Source organism: Miscanthus floridulus, chromosome 9, assembly GCF_019320115.1.
Source record: "Miscanthus floridulus cultivar M001 chromosome 9, ASM1932011v1, whole genome shotgun sequence".
Taxonomy (NCBI): Eukaryota; Viridiplantae; Streptophyta; class Magnoliopsida; order Poales; family Poaceae; genus Miscanthus; species Miscanthus floridulus.
Window position 1 is genome coordinate 141,171,916 of NC_089588.1, and position 19,391 is coordinate 141,191,306.

General features: G+C 48.8%; 2 pseudogenes; both read left to right on the forward strand.

The window, feature by feature from the left end:
- Positions 1-19,391, forward strand: part of LOC136481127 (uncharacterized) — a 49,653-nt pseudogene that overhangs the window by 21,908 nt on the left and 8,354 nt on the right.
- LOC136483972 (uncharacterized) lies at positions 331-16,650 on the forward strand (annotated as a pseudogene).

Here is a 19,391-nt window from a genome sequence, read left to right on the forward strand (position 1 = left end):
CCGTATCTGTTTTGGATTGTCCACATTTTTTGGGTAGCCCGCGGATGCGTAGATGGGTTAGTTTTCATGGTATATTCCGATCCGAGATAGAGTTTCGGCATGACCTCCCTGTTGTTCTCCGGATACACACTCTCCTTGGCAAGACGTGTATCTGGAGAACAGCGGGGAGGTGCTGCCAAAATTCTGTCTCGGATAGGAGTAGACCATGGAGACTAACCTCATCTACGCATCCATGGGTGGGATTAGGACCTATCCTCACCTATTAGACAGTAGGAACACCATTTTGATGCAATTAATGGTTACTTTGCTCGGTGATATATATGTTAGAGGATGGATGACCGTCAGTGGATGTACACGGGCTGGAGAAGTCAGAGTGATTACACCAATGAATGGATGAACAAGACCAATGCTTTCTTGAACCGTGTATTTGGCAAGGCAGCTAAATCCTCGAGTCTAGTTTTATGTCCCTGTAGCAATTGTGAAAACAGGAAAAGGGTAAACAAGGACAACATGGGTAAACATCTTTTGAAGAATGGATTTACGCCGGACTATACCCAGTGGGTCCACCATGGTGAAGCCCATCGTATGAGAGAGGAGGTGGTGAGACCACGCGTCGAGGCTTATGATGCTGATGCCAGGGTAGCAGACATGTTAGATGATGCTCACCAAGCACAGTTCGCTGAAGGATGTGAGGAGGAGATGGAGGCAGCCGCACAGGCGTTCTACGACATGATGGACTCCTTCATGATCGGACAACGGTTTCTCAACTGGATGCCATTGGACATGTAATGGGGTTGAAGTCCGAGTTAAACCTGAGTCAAGAAGGCTTCGATAAGATGTTGGCCGTGATTGGCACCCTGCTTCTGGCGGGCCATGTTCTGCCAAAGAGCTTGTATGAGTCACAGAAACTCCTTCGTGCACTTAAGATGCCGTATGAGCAGATACATATTTGTCCAAATGGCTGCGTCCTATTTAGGAAAGAACACAAGGATGCAAAGTATTGTCCAAAGTGTAAATCCTCTAGGTACCTGGAGGTAGACTCTGGTGATGGCCAGAAGAGGCAGCTTATGATCCCCGTGAAAATCCTATGGCATCTTCCGTTCCTACCAAGGATCCAATGGCTATACATGACCGAGGAATCCACAAAACAGACGACATGGCACAAAAAGGGCAAACGATACAATGTTGGCAAGATGGTACATCCATCCGATGGTGAAGCATGGACCCGCTTTGATGACAAACATCATGAGAAAGCCGATGAGGCTCGTAATGTACGTGTTGAGCTAGCAACAGATGGGTTCAATCCTTATGGACTGATGTCGGCCCCATACACTTGTTGGCCCGTGTTCGTTATCCCCCTCAATCTTCCCCCCGGTGTCTCCTTTCAACGACAGAACGTATTCTTGTCATTGATTATTCCTGGACACCCGGGGAGTAATATGGGAGTGTTCATGGAGCCTGTGATCGATGAATTGGTCCGTGCTTGGGAGGATGGGGTATGGACATACGACCAAGCTACAAAGACAAGCTTCAAAATGCACGTTTGGTACCACTACTCCCTGCATGACTTCCTAGCGTATGGGTTATTCTGCGTCAGGTGTGTTCATAGGAAGTTCCCATGCCCAATATGCAAGGAAGGTCTGAGGTTCATTTGGTTGCAGAAGGGTGGCAAGTATTCGTCGTTCGACAAACATCGTCAATTCCTCCTCTTGACCATCCATTCAGACAAGACATCAAGAACTTTACGAAAGGTGTCATAGTGTCAGACCATGCACTGCGGATGATGACTGGTGTCGAGGTTCATGCTCAGATAGATGCTCTCATGGCCAATCAAGAAGGTGGTTTTGTGGGATATGGTGAGCAACATATGTGGACTCATAAGTCGGGCTTGACGAGGCTCCCCTATTTTGATGACCTTCTTCTACCACATAACATTGATGTAATGCACACTGAAAAGAATGTCGCTGAGGCACTTTAGGCAACACTCATGGACACTAAAAAGTCTAAGGACAACCCTAAGGCTAGAGTGGACCTGGCAACGTTATGCGATAGACCAAATCAAGAGATGCAGCCTCCTAGAGGTGGCAAGAATTAATGAAGGCCTTAGGCCGATTTCGTCAAGACCAGCAAACAAAGGAGGGAAGTACTTGAATAGATCCGGACGCTAATGTTCCCTGATGGGTATGCAGTGAATCTGAAGAGGGGAGTGAACCACTACTACATAAACTTTACTGGAGGCGGGCGATTTGGGTTTCCCGCGGCGGGCAAAGCCGTCCGCCGCGGCCTAGAGGCCACGGTAAATCGTGGCTTAACCGCGGCGGGCGGTGTAACGTGCCCGCTGTGGTAAATATACTTTTACCACGGCGGGCATGTTACACCGACCGCCGCGGTAAATTATTTTACGGCGGCGGACACCTTTTGTGGCCCGCCCTGTTTATGTTGATTAGCCGTGGCGGGCTTTATTATTTGCCCGCCTCGGTAAATTATTTCCTGAATTAAAAAAAATACAGCAGGCATATAAATTCAAATAAAATACAGCAGGCATATAAATTCAAATTCAAATTCAAATCACATCCAGATTTCACAGATTAAACTTCAAATATATATACATTCACTTAGTCGTTCTTGTCATCGTTAATTCATTACATTTACATATTAAAGTCGTTATACATGCGTTAAGGTGTAATCCTGCGGACGCATCATCGTGGGCCATTTCCTCAGCCTCTCGTACTTCGGTAACATCGCTAGCGGGATGTTCTCATGGAAGAACGTGCCCCCTTCAAGCACGCATTTGTCTAAGATAAACTTACATATGTCCGCCTTTGTCTGCTTGAAGCTATGTTGGATGCTCTGCATGTCTCTCGACCAGTTCAATCCATTCTTGAGCACCCTCCAACTGCTGCTGTACTGCTTGCACACCCTCAGGAACTCACAAGCGTAGAAGCCACAGGTTTGGCACACTACATGATAGATACGCAAGCATTACAACACAGGCATTAGAACGCATATGAACGGAAAGCACAATTAAACCTTTCAAATACTTACCGGAAAGTTGCGTCTGATTTTGATGCGGTTCTTATGCTTAGCCTTAAAATTCTCTGTTCTTCGATCATAGCATTTAGGATCCTTCACATACTCCTTATAAGCGCTATATACGAAATGTACTAGTATTAGATAGGGCATTAGAACGCATATGAGAAGACAGTTCAGTCACTTACACTCTAAGGCAATCTTCAAAGGCCTTGTACCCTTTTAAGTTTGGCACTGTCAACGAATCAAATACGCAGGCCCTGCCATCCTGAGGGTACATGATAAATGCAACCCAGTGACCCTCGAGGCCTTGGCTGCGCCATTGAAACAAAATACAGGTTACGACGAGAAATAATAATTCTAGCTAGCTACCCACTTATCTCTATAGGCATGTCTTCGACTTACCCAAAGTGGTAGGCAGATAGGATACACCCATGTCCCCTGATCTTCTTCATTGCTGCTAGTATGTACCTTGAAATGTTCAACTTCTCATTGTCCACCAGTTTCTTCCTGTGCGCCTCTCTCTGTCGCTTGGTCAAGTCTTTCATGGTTGGATGATTGTCATCTAGGTGGTAACCAATGATGATTCTTTGAGCAATATGCATTGGAGATAGATAGATAACATCAAGTTTTAGTTCCTTGGATATATAGGCCATCAACCTGCAAGGACAAGCCATCGTGGCATATATAAGTAGTCTTGACCGATTCAAAGGCAGGTGATATGTGAAACTCGCAATTCATCACTTACATAGAGAACAAGGTGACTTGGGCGATGTCAAGGTCTTGTTCCCGTAGTAGTCTGTACATGTCGTGGAAGTCCACGGGGAGTTCTACATCGTTGCCGGGCAAGTGGAAGTACTCTGCCACAACCTTGACTAGAAAACCATGCAGGCCAGCTTTTGCCGCTTCCATGTACCAGAGATGAAACCTCCTTGTCTCCCACCTTTCCTCGTCGACGAGTTGGGCCTTGGTTATCATGAACTTCCCATGCTCGTAATGGCCGGGGAAGTCATCCGATTTAGGAAATAGATGGAAAGGTGATCTCGGCCTGGGATAGAAATGTTAGTACCATATTATGGCAAAGAAAAGTTATTAGCAAATTATGCTCGCCGCTACCATTCCTTTCGAACTCAAGTGAGTATGTGAGCTGCCCTTGGTCGCCTTTAGTCTTCGCCGGTGGTGGAGGACAGTGGCTTGTGCTCGCAATGGCAGCAGGCGGTGTCTTTGCCCCCAGTTCCTCCATGCCTCCCGGTCCTTTGCTCGTGCCCTTAGACGGACTACCGGGAGGTGGAGGTGGACTTGTTGTTGGAGGAGGAGAACAAGGGTGAGGGCTTGTGCCTCCCGGTCCTTTGCTCGTGCCCTTAGACGGACTGCCGGGAGGTGGAGGTGGACTTGTTGTTGGAGGAGGAGAACGAGGGTGAGGGCTTGTGCCTCGAGGTGAGTTCCTTCCCTTGTCATCCCCGCCATTGCCTTCGTCATCGCCGTCGCCGTGATCCGGATCATCGGGGGGACAAGATCCGGTAATGGATGGTTGTGATGCTGGTGTCGCCGTCAGCATAGAAGTCAGCATCGAGAGAATGATCTCTATGTTGTCCTTGTTCCACAGGACTTCGGAACCCAAGGCAGCTCCAAGGATTGTTACCCCTTCTGCATTTGGATATTCCATTTCAAATTCTTCGTATTCGATCGCATACCATGTAAGTATCACGGCAGCATAGTTGGTAGGGATCTGGTCTTGGTTGAAATCTTTGATATCTTATTTGGGGTGCATGTAACCCTCACCCACGGTCAACTTTTTGCCCTACCGAACGGGATCGTGAGCTGGACGCGCATGGGTTCCCGGATGGCATCGATGGGGTGCCTTGGGCGATCCTCGATCATCGGCAGTGGCTGCCCTTGTGTCTGCCCTTGTGGAACTTGAGGCATGACCACGCCAGCCTGGTGAAGCATCTGTGACCTCATCGACACCATATCTGGGTCATTGCTCGTGAAGGCTTCTTTTATGGACCAGCTGATCATTTCGGCCACGCCTTGATCATAGCCCTTCTGAAAGATGCCCTCCTTGTACCTCTGCCTTGACCGGTATGTGGCAGCATCGGATTGCCATGACTCCACTGAGTTCCAGCTCATCTTCGATGACATGCCACGGATGCGGCCACGGTGCTCGGGGGTTCCCAGCGCCAGGGTCAGCAAGTCCTGGCCCCTGCGAACCTCGAAGCTGTCCTTGGATTTAGCGGCCTCGATGACAGCCCTCTCCACCTCCTCGAACTTGGGCTCATTGAACTTGCTCGCGCCCTCCTTGAGCTTCTTCGGCTTGCGGGCATAGATGAAGTCCTTAGCCCTCAAGTCTACACCGTCGTACGGATTGGGAAGCCCGGCGGCAGCTCTAGCCCTTTCTTCCTCCCGCCACTAGGGCCTCTTACCAGCAAACCCAGTCATGCCCAAGTGGTGGGGGTGCAGGTTCTTCTTCGCGAGTGCGCTGAACTTGGCGCTCTTTGCCTTTGCTTCTTCTATTGTTCTTTGTTTGCAGAACTCTTCCCAGTGATGTTCCTTCACCATAGTGTATTTGATACAGGGTGACTTGCCTAGCTTCAAGTAGCACCTGGTCAGCATGGACTTGAAGTTTCTAAAGGCTCTTCCTGCCACGTGCATGACCCACTCCCTACACTTGTTCAGATCGGCGTCCTCGGGATAATGGAAGCTGCTCGTCACCTCACCCCAGATATGTGTCTTGTAGTCGACCGGGACATTGTTCCACTCCTCCCAAGTGATCTCCACCTTGTCCTTGACTATACATGCCACCTGGTTGCTGAACTTGGCAAGGACCATGGGTGGCGACAACGGGTTTCCCTCTGGTCCCACCTCATGGATCACATGGACTTCGTCGTGGATTTCCCTCCGGTGCCTCCTGTGTTCCCCCCTTCTCAACTTTGTCCTCTGACCCCTAGACTTGCCTGAAGTGGTTGGAGATGGAGCGGGGGGGTTCTTTGTCCCTGACTTGTTCCTCCTCAAAATTCAATTCTCGAGGCACCACCGGCATTTGTTCAGGGTTTGGAGACCGCGCACTTTCAACTTCGTCGTCCCTCGGTTGGTAGGTTGGATCATCTTCATCCTCTGTACGACGTTTCTTTGTTGGCCTCGGGGTCATGGACACGTGGCTCTCAAGGCTAGTTGATGATGATGCACTAGGGGTAGGGTCGCGCCATTCGCTTATCGGTTCCTCCGCCATTAGAAAGCTACAATGAATACATATTTTAGTTGTATAGACACAATTATAGAGTAGTAAAGTAGAGTAGTACTAGAGTAGTAAAGTAGAGTAGTACTAGAGTAGTAAAGTAGTAGTAGTTGGCTCAGATTTGCCCCATTGTCATCACATCGCTTTTAAACTGGTTGCTTGTATCTGGTATACAAGCCATCCTAGTTTAGCGGGGGCACTCGATCATCATCGCCGCTGCCTCAGCATAAAAGGGTTCACATCATTGCGTATGCCTCTGCCTCAGCTTAGAAGTGTGAAAAGAATCATCATTGCAAATACCAAACAAAAGCCATCAAGTGTAGTCAAAATCAAATAGTAGAGTGTAGTAGCAGATAGAGTATAGTAGTAGCAGTAGGGTGTAGTAGTAGAGTATAGTAGCAGCTAGTAGTAGCAGCCAACAGTATAGAAAATAGTAGTAGTAGCAGATAGTAGTATAGTATAGTAGTAGTAGTAGTAGTAGTAGTAGTCATATATAGGTACAGAGAGTAGAGATAGTGGTAGTGTAGTTGTACTAGTTGTAGTAGTGGTAGAGAGTAGAGATAGTTAGTAGAGAAGTGTAGTAGTTGTAGAGTAGTGGAGCAGCCAACAGTGTGTACAGCATGAGTAGAGTAGTGTAGTAGTAGTTGTAGAGTAGTAGAGCCCACAATAGGAGATACCAAACAAAGCATATGTGCCACAAAAAATCAAAATAGGACAAATTAAAAGGAGCAGATCTAGCAAAGGACATGGGTGTGCACATGTATGCCTGATAATTTAGTACTCACAAATAGGCAGTGGCATCATATATATCTAGTGCTCAGTTAACAAGAATCGCATCATAGGCAGCATTTAGTATTTTTTCTTCCAAATTCATCTCAACATGTGCCCTTATAGGCAATGGCATCAAGTGCTCAATAAACAGAATTGCATCATAGGCAGTAATAGTTGGCATTGCTCAGGAAAACTCAAATCGGAGAAGAACATCCATAGTTGGCATTGCTCCATAGGAGGGATTTGGGGAGCAATTGGCACATTACCGGGGTGGTCTCCTTGGGGCTCGGCTGCGGCGCTGGTGGCATTAGGGTTAGGCCACCGTAGAGGATGGCGCGGGGCCGCGGATGACTACGGGGACGGAGAGGCAGACGAAGACGGGGACAGGAGACGGGGGAGGATAGCACACTGGCATGGGGACGCGGACGGAGGTACACGTTGCCCACGCGGAGAGCACACCGTCCCTGGAGGAGGAGGACGGCGACGGATGCAGCGAATGGCGATGGCGGCGGCGGAGGATGGGCCTAGGGTTCCGGCCCACGTTCCCGTCGACGTCCAAAGGCACCATGGTGCGGGTGCATGTGCACAGAAGGAGGACGAGGGCACCACAGCGCGGAGGGCAGGGGCGACGATGGAGGTGCACGGCGGCGGCAATGGCACGGCGGCGCGGTGGTTTTTGGGCAGCTCTTCGGGGTCGTTTTTGAACCGACGAAGGACTTAGCCAATTTGGGGGAGGTGGTGGAGTATATATAGGGCATCATTAACCGCGGCGGGCCTCTTAGTACACCCATCACGGTTAATATTTACCGCGGCGGGCTTCTTCGAACGCCCGTCACGGTTAATATTTACCGCGGCGAGTTTCTTAGAACGCCCATCACGGTTAATATGTACCATGGCGGGCCTCTTAGAGCGCCCGTCATGGTTAATATTTTTCAATCTGACATCTTATTTTCCCCTTTTTCAATCTGGAATCTTATTTTTCCCTTAGGTAGAGTAGTATGTATACTAGATAGTTAGCTATAGAGGAGTATGTATAGTAGTAGTAGATAGTAGTATAGTTTGGAGTAGTAGTAGTAGAGTAGTACATAGTTGGAGTAGTAGAGTAGTAGTTGGAGGAGTAGAGTAGTAGTAGAGTCGTAGTTGGAGGAGTAGTTAGCTATAGAGGAGTATATATATATACAAGCTTGTTTCATTTGTTTGAACATAGATCACATAATATGAAAAAGAAAAAAACAACACAACAAAATATATGATGCATACATATGGTTCCATGATATTAATAATAAGTTACAAAACTTGTCTTCAATAGATCGAGCTATATTATTACATATATGTTTCTAGGATACATATATCATTTTGGTGCAGGTGCTTTCACTGTCCTCTTCTCACCGTCGGGGCGGGCCCATGGCATCATCCTGGACTTGTTGAATCCGTCCTCGACGGCCTTGATCTTCTTTGGATGATCGGTAAAAAGCTCGAGCTCTGCGTAGTTGTTGTATTGTTCGGGACTCTGCACCCCATCAGCTCCCACAATCCGCTGCTTTCCGGACACAACCACATGCCTTTTTGGGTCCTCTGCGTATATATAGTAGGCCACTTGCGCGACATTGGTTGCTAGTACCCACGGGTCATCTTTGTAGCCGATACTTTTGAGGTCCACGGTGGTTAGCCCATAACTGGTCACTGCAACTGCATTTGGTTTGACCCACTGGCAACGGAAGACGATTATGCGTAGGTTTTGGCCATAGTCAAGTTCCCATATTTCTTCGACTTGCCCATAGTATTGCCTCCTCTGGCCCGTGGACTCTTCTTCGCCCTCGTATCGAACACTGCAGTTCTGTGCCGAGCTCTTCTTGTCCTTGTCTTTCGTGTGGAACCTGTAGCCCTGGACGTCATACCCTTGCCACATGGTGATTTGGTTGGATGGGCCTAACACAAGCCTCTTAACGGTCTCCGTATCTTCATCAGGGCATCCTTCAAGGGGTATGTGTTGCTCTTTGAGCCACTCTATGAAATTGCTTTTGTGATGGTTCTGGACCCATGCCTCCGTGCGCTGCCCGTCATTAGCGGCGTGGATCTCTTCCAGGTGCTTTTCAATGTATTTCTCCATGCTCACTAACTGATGAAGAATGCTGTAATGAGCTTCTTGCATCATTCGGTTTGCCACATCGGTGCGTACTTTTCGGCCTGTGCACCCCATCCCTGAGGTTTTTCCTTCGTGGTGATGGATAGGCAGCCCAATCACCCTCCCATCTCTTATGTACCTCATACACTAGTTCACGGCCTCCTCCGTTGTGTATGCCTCGATCATAGAGCCCTCCGGGTAAGCGTGGTTCTGGACGTATCTATTGAGGGTGGACATGAACCGCTCGTACGTCCACATCTGGTGTAGGTACACGGGGCCCAGTTGATGGATCTGATCGACCATATGCATCATTAGGTGTGGCATAATATCAAAGTAAGATGGTGGAAAGCACATCTCGAGCTGGCAAAGGGTCTCCGCGATGAACTCCTTCAGGGCAGGCAGCTCAGCCTTATCAATGACCTTCTGGGTGATGCGGTTAAAGAAGTATGACATCCGTGTGAAGACCATCTTCTCGTACTCTGGATGGATAGCCCTAATCGCAATTGGTAGGAACACCGTCAGCATGACATGGCAGTCATGTGAGTTGTAGCCGGTCATTATGAGGTCTTTCATGGAGACCAGGCTCTTGATGTTGGAAGAGAAACCAGTCGGCACCTTGATACCCCTAAGCAACTTAAGAAAAGCCGTCCTCTCATCTTGCGTTAGGTTGTAGGCCGCACCCGAGATATCGACTTTACCGTTCTGAGGCAGTCCCGGGTGAAGGTCTGGCCTGATGCCCAGATTGACATGATCCATCCGTGACTTGATACCATCCTTTGTCTTGCCCTTGATGTCCAGCAAGACACCGATAGTGCTTTCAAAGACATTTTTCTCCAGGTGCATGCAGTCGATGGCATGGGGTGTATTCAGTGTTTTCCAATACGACAGGTACTTGAAGAAAATTGACTTCTTGAAAGGAACGGCGGCGGGGACTTCCTCCGTCTGGTCCCGCTTTCGCTTCCTTGTTTGCTTGGGCCCCTCTTTAGGCGACTTCTTCTTCTTTCCAAACTCCACCTGATCCATGTCCTTGACCATCTCATACACCTTTGTCGCCCAACTAGTCTGTGTCGTTTGATCACGCTGCGGCTCATCCTGATTGTCAAAGTATTTGTTCATAATACTTCTTCTATACCTGTGATTTTTGGTGAGGAACCATCTGTGCCTCATGTACACCATCTTATTGGATCCCTTAAGGTAAGTGTAGCAGTTCTCATTGATGCAAATTACGCAGCCGGTCTTCCCTTTGATCTGCCCCGACAGTGAGAAGAGACCGGGGTAATCGATGATGGTGACAAAGATGATTGCTTCTAGTGTGAACTTCTCCTTGCAGGATGCATCCACCATCTGGACCCCAATATCAAATAGTATCTTCATTTCCTCCATGAACGGCTCTAGGAACACATCTATATCGTTGCCGGGCTGCTTCGGTCCAGAGATAAGCATGGTCAGCATAAGGTACCTACACTTCTGACATAGATGGGGAGGTAGGTTGTACATGGCGAGCACGACGGGCCAAGTGCTGTGCGAGCTACTAATCTCACTGAACGGGTTCATCTCGTCGGTACTCAGCGCGAACCTAACATGCCTGGGCTCCTTGCCAAACTCCGGGTAGGCCTCGTCGAAATCCTTCCACTGCTTGCCATCGGATGGGTGCCGTAGCTTGCCATCGTCTTTCAGGCGGTCAGCTGATGCATGCCAGGACATGAGCTTGGCATCATCCGGGTTCCCGAATATTGCATGCAGGCGATTGGTCACGGGCAGGTACCACACCGACAGTGCTGGACTTTTTCTGTGCGTGTAACCCTCTTCTTCATCGTCCTGCTAAGCCAAGATCTGTTTGGCCGCACTGCTCTTCTTTGCCCTCTTCTTGTTCTTCTTCCGACCACCCCGCAAGCCTCCCTTGTCTTCTGCATCCACGTGACAACCAGCATTTTTCTTGTACCGACTAAAGTCGCAGTGCAGACAACTCGTCAAATTCTCATACTCATTGCCCCGATACAGGATGCAGTGGTTAGGGCATGCATCAAACTTTCTAAGCTTCATCGCCACTGGCCGGATCAGCTTCTTGGCCCAATGAGTATTGGTGGGCACCTTGTTAGCCGTTGGGTACGTGGTGGCAAGGTAGCTTAACAACTCATTGAAGCTAGTGTCAGACCAACCATGACGAGCCTTCAACATCAACATATGGAGGTTAAAATGGAGCGCCGTGCACTCCTTCGGACAATCGCCGCCGTCCTTATAGAAAGGATCAACTGCCGCCTGCTTTAACTCTCTGAAATTCTCCAACCACTTTGGGCAACCCAACACAATGTTGTCTTCATCGAAGTGTTTGACTAGATCTTCAACAAGCTGCACATCCTCGGGTTGGCTCACAGTATCCTGACCATCCCCACCGTCGCCGGCTTTGTCGGCCATGTCTTGCATTAGATCATCCACCGTGATGTAATCATGACAACTGTTGTCACTGTTGGCTGGCGCAGCTGCTGCTGAAGATGATGAGGAGTCGGGTGCTCCTAAAGGATCTTTATTCACCGGTGGTGCTGTCGTCGTCGGTGTCGAAGAGCTCACTCCAGATGCACCGCCACTCGCACCAACTCTTTCGCCGTGAAATATCCAGACTGTGTAGCCCTCGACGAAACCATACATGATCAAATGAGTTTGCACATCGCTGTCTCGGTGGGCTTTCAGGTTCTTGCAACGAGAACATGGACATATGGTTGTCATCCGCTTCAGTCTCTCACGGTGAGCTTTACCAGCAGCAATAAACTTCCCTAATTCAAAGAGGTACCGCGGATCATTCACTCTATCGATCCGGTACATCCATTCCGACCTATCCATCATACCTGCGAACATTATCCATCACAATCAACATTAAATAAAGAAGAATTAGGAGAAATTGATGATTTTTACGTCCAAAATCATGAAAAAGAGAGGAAATGACGATGTGACAGATGAAGCATGCATCTATGATGAATCTAAAGTTAAAGAAATACATGACATCATTTTTTCCATTAAAATTGATCTAGATCTAGATCTAGAGAGAACTCTAGGTGATAGAAATAGAGAGAGAGGATGGAAGGAGAGAGGGAGAGCCTTTATGAACCTCTTATGATGTCCTCCTCCCTCAAATCCAAGCCCTTCAACTCAAATCAAAAGTTTCCTTAAATTTTAGGGCAAAGCCTCCCCCCATGAGTTGGAGAGAGGAAGACCCGTGGAGAAGACGAAGGGGTGGTGCTGTGTATTTGTACAGGCTTTACCGCGGTGGGCAAGATAAAGCGCCCGCCTCGGTAAATCAACTATTTACCACGGCGGGCAGTTTAAATAGCCCGCCACGGTAAATCGTATTAACCGCGGCGGGCGATTCATACCGCCCGCCGCGGTAAATAACGATTTACTGCGGCGGGCAAGTAAGGTGGCCCGCCACGATAAACCCTTTTCCCGCAGCGGGTGCCTCGGTGGCCGGCCTCGGTGGCCGGCCACCGGTTAACCGTGGTGGGCAAAAGAGGTGCCCGCCACGGAGCCCATTTTGGCCACGCTGCGCAAATTGATTCCTGTAGTAGTGAACTTATCTACTCTGCGAGTCAACGGGATGAAGAGTCATGACTACCACATGTGGATTGAGCGGCTTCTTCCGGCGATGGTTCGAGGCTATGTCCCTTAGCATGTCTGGCTAGTGCTGGTAGAGTTGAGCTATTTCTTGCACCAGCTTTGTGCCAAGGAGCTATCTCGGACCATCATTGATGACTTGGAAAAAGGGGCACGTGTGTTGCTCTGTAAGTTGGAGAAGATCTTTCCACCCGGCTTCTTCTTGTCGATGCAGCATTTGATTGTGCACCTCCCGTATGAGGCACGAATGGGGAGGCCCGTGCAGGCCCATTGGTGCTATCCAATCGAGAGATGTCTAAAGACTCTTCGCAAAAAATGTAGAAATAAAGCCAAAATTGAGGCTTCCATTGCAGAGGCATACATTCTGGAGGAGGTGTCAAACTTCACAGAAAAATACTACACTGAGAACCCTCCTAGCATGCATAATCTATCCCCTCGTTACAATGCTAGCAAAAATGAATCGAACCTCAGCCTTTTCCAAGGGTAACTCGAAAGTGCAAGTGCATCGACCACTAAGCACTTGAGTATTGAAGAGTGGCGTAGTATCATGCTATATGCGTTGACCAATCTTGTCGAGGTGCAGCCGTATGTGAGGTAAGTTCTCAACGAACTTGTTTCAGTATGCCGTCACTATTCTGCATCCAACTCCCTTGTTTCTCGTTGGTACAGGGAATTTCTTTGTGAATCCTGGCATCAATCAAGGGATCCTACCCCGTAGGAAAATGATACCCTTCTTTCACAGGGTGTGGGACCAGGGAGGCCCGGTTTCATTTCTTGGTTCAAAAATATGGTACCGTCCAATTTAGCTCGTACTTAGTTCGACATTCCAAGTTGCTCGTATGTTCGAATAATATAATGATCTATCCTGCTTGAGCTTGCAGGCCCAAACCGATGCGTCTATAAGTGATGAGTTGAGACAGGTTGCAAACGGCTGTGCCTTAAGGGTCAGGTCATTTACCAGTTATGACGTGAATGGATGTCGCTTTCACACAGCAAGCTATGAGCAGAGTCGGCCTAATAAAAAACCACAAATAGTGGAGTTTTTACGCCCGGCACTGATGGCCTCGACTATTATGGAAGAATTGAAGAAATATATAAACTTTCATTTTATGGTGCCAAACCTTTTAATCCTGTCATATTCAAATGCCATTGGTTTGATCCTCGAGTAACGAGACGGACCTCTAATCTTGGGCTAGTCAAAATTCGATAGGATTTCGTATATCCAGGAGACGATGTCTATATTGTGGCTCAACAGGCCACGCAGGTTTATTATACATCATACGCGTGCCAAACCAAAGGGCATCTTAAGGGTTGGGATATCGTGCACAAGGTCTCGCCACACGGTAAACTACCTGTCCCAAACGATGAAGATTACAACTTCAACCCACACACATATGACGGAGAGTGCTTTCAAGAAGAGGGGCTAGAAGGGAGGTTTGAGATAGACTTAACCGAAGCCATCGGAATGGAACTAGACAATGAAAGGGTTGATGACGAGGACGCTGGAGATGAGGTGCAAAATGTGAAGGACTTCAAAATGCTTGAGCGATTACGTTTAGGCAATGACAATGAAGATAACATTCCTCCTTCGGATAGTGTTGATTATTTGGGCAATGACAATGTTGATAGTGATGACGAAACCTATGATCCAGCTAATCCCAATCATGAAGATTATTTCTAATACATGTAATACTATGTTTTTGTAATTATGTTTTGTTTATTTTGCATCTATTTCTATTTCTAATTACGTCTTGTTTATTCTTTTTAATTGTAGGTGATTGAACAAAGATGGCGGGCTGAAGCGACCGTCATAGGGACGTGTCCTCGCTTTACCAAACACCACGCACTGCAGATGACGCTGCAGGTGAGGGGCCATCAGACAGGAGGAGGAGGAGGAGCAGCGACCACAGGAGGCAGCCGCCGCCGCCTCCTACCACACAGCGTGAGGAGGACGAGGAGGAGGCAAGGCCCGGGGATGACGACGAGCTGGTTTGGCAGACGGACGAGGAGGAGGGGGCGCACGAGGGGGAGGGGATGCACGAGGAGGATGGTACGGGTTCTGCTTCCTCTGGTTCGTCCAACGTCTACTTGCGAGGTCCGGCGAGCCTCCCTCCGGTTTCGCTTCCTCACCAATGCCCAATGATTCGCCCCGAAGGGCAAAAGTAAGTAACTTTAGATTTAATCACCACCACTTCATATGATATGTTGAAAATCGATAGAGAAACTAATAATTTTTCTTAATCACTTGTGCAGAAACTAGACGATTGTGTCGGGTGGTGGTCATGGACAATGGTATCCTAGGTCTTCTATGCAGGCAACACTACCCTGGCCTGGTTTACTATGAAAGCAGGAGGGAGCCGGCCTGGACGTTTGACCACTACGCCGCCGCCCTCGATGTGGGTTACCCCAACAAGGCGGAGCGGATGAAGGCGGAGTTTTGGGTAAGTCTCCGTCGCACTACACTGCTCAATACATCGCATTCATTGGACTTTTCTTGAAATAATGAATGGATACATCACATCTGTATGTAGACTTATTTCAGATGCGAGGAGGGATCTGAGGCTAGGGCAGATTTGGTGGCTACCAAAGCCTGTAAAAAACTCGTCATCGACATGCATCACAAGACGCGCATCCAGGCCATCATAACCTACTACGGGTCAAAACTTGGAGAGAAGGTCAGCAAAGAAGAAGCAAGAAAGATGACGCTGACCCGGGACCAGTACCTTGAGGTAGATAAAGAACACTAATATTGATTCGTTTTGAGATTAAGTTGGTTTAATTTGATCTTTTTATATGACAAATACTTGATGATGTGTAGATGTGTCCCTAGTGGTGCTCCTCATATCCCGAGTGCTAGGCGATGATCGTGGACAAATGGTTCATGCCCGGGTGGGCTGAGACGCACGTTGCTGCTTGAGAGCGGCGTTTGTAGATGCAAGGTCCAGCACACCATCAAGGCAACCGCAACCTCACCTGATACAAACAATTATGGGTACGCGAATTCATTTATCTATTCTGACGCTCAATTATGCCTGATTTCTAATCATCTTGCTGTCTTTCTCGTAGTCAGAGGCACATGGTGTCCAGCAATGCTCTGACTTCTAGGCATGGTGTATGTCCCACAAGGGCAAGGCGATGTCCGACGTCTCCTACAACTTGGAGGACCCGCCCGAGGCGTACACCAACCCGAGCGTCCACACCAGCATCAATGAGTACACATCGGCGGCAAGGTCGGTCCATGGGCCAGAGTACGACCCGAGCACCGAGGACTTTGATGTAGAGATCGTCATGAGGGTGGGTGGAGGCAAGAAGCATGGGTGGTACTGGCTCGGTGACGGCGTCATCGACTCGACCTCTACTCCCTCTCTCTCCTAGATCCGAGCACGGAGCACGAGCGCAAGCCTGGCCATACGGCCATGGCCAAGCGCTTCACAGCAATGGGTCGACGCACTCGAGGTTATTCTTGTTTTACTCGTCATACATTGATCTTTACACACCTTAATTAGCTTTGCATTACTGAAACATTAGAGTGAAATATTGCAGGCCCGGCTAGAAGAAGAAGCAAGGCAACGTCAGGACCTGGCGGCCCAGCTGTAGTCCAAGCGGGCCGCGCGAGAGGCCCAGGCACAGAGGATGGCAAAAATGATGCAGTTCATGCAGACTCTTGGGCAACATACGGGTCTAGCTGTGCCACCTGGGCTGTTCGCTCCACCTCTGACTCCTGCAGCTGCAGCTACTCCTGTGAGTTTTCGCTTGTGCTTTGCTTGTATGACCTAGATTAGCTATCCAAGTAATCTTGTCTAACGCATGCAATCTCTTCTACTTTGTGCAGCCTCAGTTGGAGGGTTCAAATAATCCAACTCATGCGCCTGAAACGACCTGATTTCCGCGAAGGAAAATCCATAGAGTAGAAGTGTAATAAGACCGTTTGTAGATCATATTACCCAAATTCTAGTCGAATATCACATCCATACAACGTAATATCAGAGTACAAATAGTGTGGAATTACATAAATTATTACATTGCCGCATTGGCGGAATCAAAAGTAGCATTCATTCAGAACAGCTTGAAGATAAGATCGCCAAACTCGAGCGTAGGAACGAACCCCTCAACCGTCAAACTCCTCGGAGCTATACTCCTCAGCAGAACCTGTGTGCCAAAATTTATCAGTACGATTTGTACTGGCCACTCCCACCCTATGAGCATTGCTTTGTGGAAATTGGATGCAAGTTGGATATATTCAAATGGAACCTATAAGGCTGGGGTTTCCTATGTATTTGCATATCAAGTACATAATAATAGTTGGTCAAGTTTTAACACCATTCCCACACCCATTCCACCCCATTTCCGTCCAGAGCTAGGTTTCGATCCTAGGATCGATTTACCACCATCTCCACACCATCACCATATCACAACCATACCATAGCTCAGTCGACAGGCCAACTCCCTCTCGACACTGTCTCAAGGCCCGTAGCCCCTGGCTATGTCCGAACACTCACTCCCATGGGGAGAAGAGAAGGACTCATCTCACTATCTAGTTTAAGCGAAACCCAGGAAAGGTCCATAGCCGACAAGTCGGCATATGTATCGATCGATCAACCATACACTCTGCAGAGGTTTTACATAACCACAAGATCCGCCTTCCTCGCTGACAGTCGTCAACTGGGCTGATTCTGGCCGCTTGCTAGCCTAGGATAGTGCCACTCTACCATTCAGCCCTGGTACACCCCAAGTCTAGTCTAGGGTGGCTGAAACTGTGAGTCATGAGCCGTGTCCACAAGGTCTCCATGAAGTCTTGGAAGGGTGTGGGGGAAATCCTCCGCGCCCCGTACCTCCTTACACTGTCCGCTATCAACCTAGCAGTAGTGGCAATATCCTACCCAGTAGTCCAACCGTCCCGCACCATATAGGGCGAGTGGTACATAAGGCTTCCCGGTGAATCTGAGTACTAGTAAGTCCTTAGGGATGACCAAGCCAGAATGTCTTCATCAAGGTTTCCATTTACTATGCCACCACAGCACCTCCACCCTGGGCTCCTCCCATCACAGGTTCACACCCAGGGCCACCTCATATACCATTTACCCACCACAGGTATCCATTCCAGGGGTGCCCAGGTAGCACCCCACGGCAAGACTCGCCCCAGGCTCGTCGTATACTCCAACTTGGTCGACACAACCCTCACCCTCCACGCACCCAAGTCACACACGCAACACTTTCCCCATAGTCCAGATAACACCAGTTTTTCACCACGCATCAATTTAGTACAAGCGTAGTATAAGTAATAAGCAATAAAATATAGCAGCAAACGTGTGACTAGCCTAACAGCAGGGTGAGCAGGGGCAAGGTTCGTCAAGGTAAAGGCCATCAAGAAAGCATACTACCATACAAGTCCTATCATCATGTGATCATAACAATAAAGTAAAGCATTAGCATTTCTATTTTAGCCATGCGTAATAGGTGCTACAAGATTGGGTGGGATGTGGCACCTTCAGTGTAGTCGTCTCTGTACTCCTCATGGTACTCTCGGTCCTTGTCTGTCTGGTTCTCCTCCGAGTCTGCAAATGATCGCATTATAGTCGCGTTAGCGACGTCTATAGAATAGCACAAAGAAGCAATGAAAATTCAAAAGAGCCAAATGCACTCAAACATGGGTTCATTGCGTAGAGCTCGATTTTAGATGAATTTTGGTCATGGTTTCAAATTTTTCTGAGCTCGTATGTATTAGTTATGAATTTCTGAAGATTAAATCCATTTCTAAAAATGGGAAAGGCTAAATTAACCCTGGGCTGACACGTGTCACACTATGACTGGTCCACATCAGCATGATGTCATCATCTCGGCTCCGAGCTGACAAGTGGGGTCCTGCTGATGTCATCTTGACGTCAGCATGACGTCATCAACGTCATTGTTTCCGACAGGTGGGACCAGAGGCTCTTGGGTGACTGACTTGTGGGTCCGGTCAAAGTCAACGTCAAGTCAATGGGTGAGTCAATAGTCAACGGATCATAGTCACTGACAGGTGGGGCCAGGGCTGCTGACGTCACCGTGACGTCATCATGATGTCACCTCGGCTGTGTTGTTACTGACAGGTGGGACCCGCGTGACGTCGTCATGACATCAGCATGACGTCACTTACTGACATGTGGGTCCTGAGTCTCTGTGTCGCTGACATGTGGGCCCCGGTCAATGGTCATCATTGACCGGTCCACGGTCAACATAGGTCAGGTCCAAACTGGGCTGGTTGGGCCTGGATACGGGCAAGGCTTTGGCCCACCACGTGGCATGCTGTGGCGTTGCCACATCGTAGCCAAGGGCCTCCACTGGGCTTCGTCCACAGTTCGGCCCACACCGCATGGCTCATCGTGGACTGGCGTTCACGGTCCATGGACCGTAGGCTAGGTCTTCGGTGGACCGAGTCTATCCTTCTTCCCTCTGGCCTGGTCCATGTGCACCGGGTGCAGGTGTGTGCGGCCGGTGAGGGGAATCCTCTGCTTCCTTCCCCGGCGTGCTCCCACCGGTGGTGTGCTCACCGGCGAGCTCCTACAGCGGCGCTGGCGTCCAATTGAGGTGGGGAAAAGCATCGCCAGGCCTTGGCGTGTACGGTGGTGGGGTCAAGGTGGTGAC